The sequence below is a fragment of the Temnothorax curvispinosus genome, unplaced genomic scaffold (genome assembly GCF_003070985.1).
Source record: "Temnothorax curvispinosus isolate PA1 unplaced genomic scaffold, ASM307098v1 QBEX01013362.1, whole genome shotgun sequence".
In the NCBI taxonomy this organism is placed as follows: domain Eukaryota; kingdom Metazoa; phylum Arthropoda; class Insecta; order Hymenoptera; family Formicidae; genus Temnothorax; species Temnothorax curvispinosus.
In genome coordinates, this window is record NW_020223142.1 from 1 (window position 1) to 558 (window position 558).

The window sequence follows — 558 nt, forward strand, 5'->3', positions numbered from 1 at the left end:
TCTTCTATATTCTCTAATGTTTGTATATCTTCTAACTTAATGACTTGATCGAGTTCAGCATTATTGTATTCTATATTTTCGTTCACATTTGTGAGCTCTCCTTCATTCTCCCTCCCAATTGCAGAGCCAACATCGTCTCTTTCGTCTAATTCTCCCTCCGAAATTGATAATTCACTGGTCTGAATGTTTGCTTGCGATTGTTCAGGAGACTCACAATGTGGAACAATTTCTGCTCTACATCTATACACAGCACATTCTACATTTTCATTGTCCTCTATATTATTGTTTTTAACCTCAAATTGCATAATCCAATTTGGTTTTTCATAAATTCCTTCAAAAACAATTTTATTTGTTAGTTTATTGTGAACTTTAAACACTTTATCATCTAAATAAATACTGAACCCTGCATCAGCCAGCTTTCTTAAAGATAGTAAATTTTCGGATACTTCCTTCGTTGCAATTACATTTGTTAATTTAATTACTTTCTTTTCTTTCTCATTTGTTAACAACAAAAGATCTCCTTTACCATCTATTGAAATGTCTGCAAGCTCATTCTTA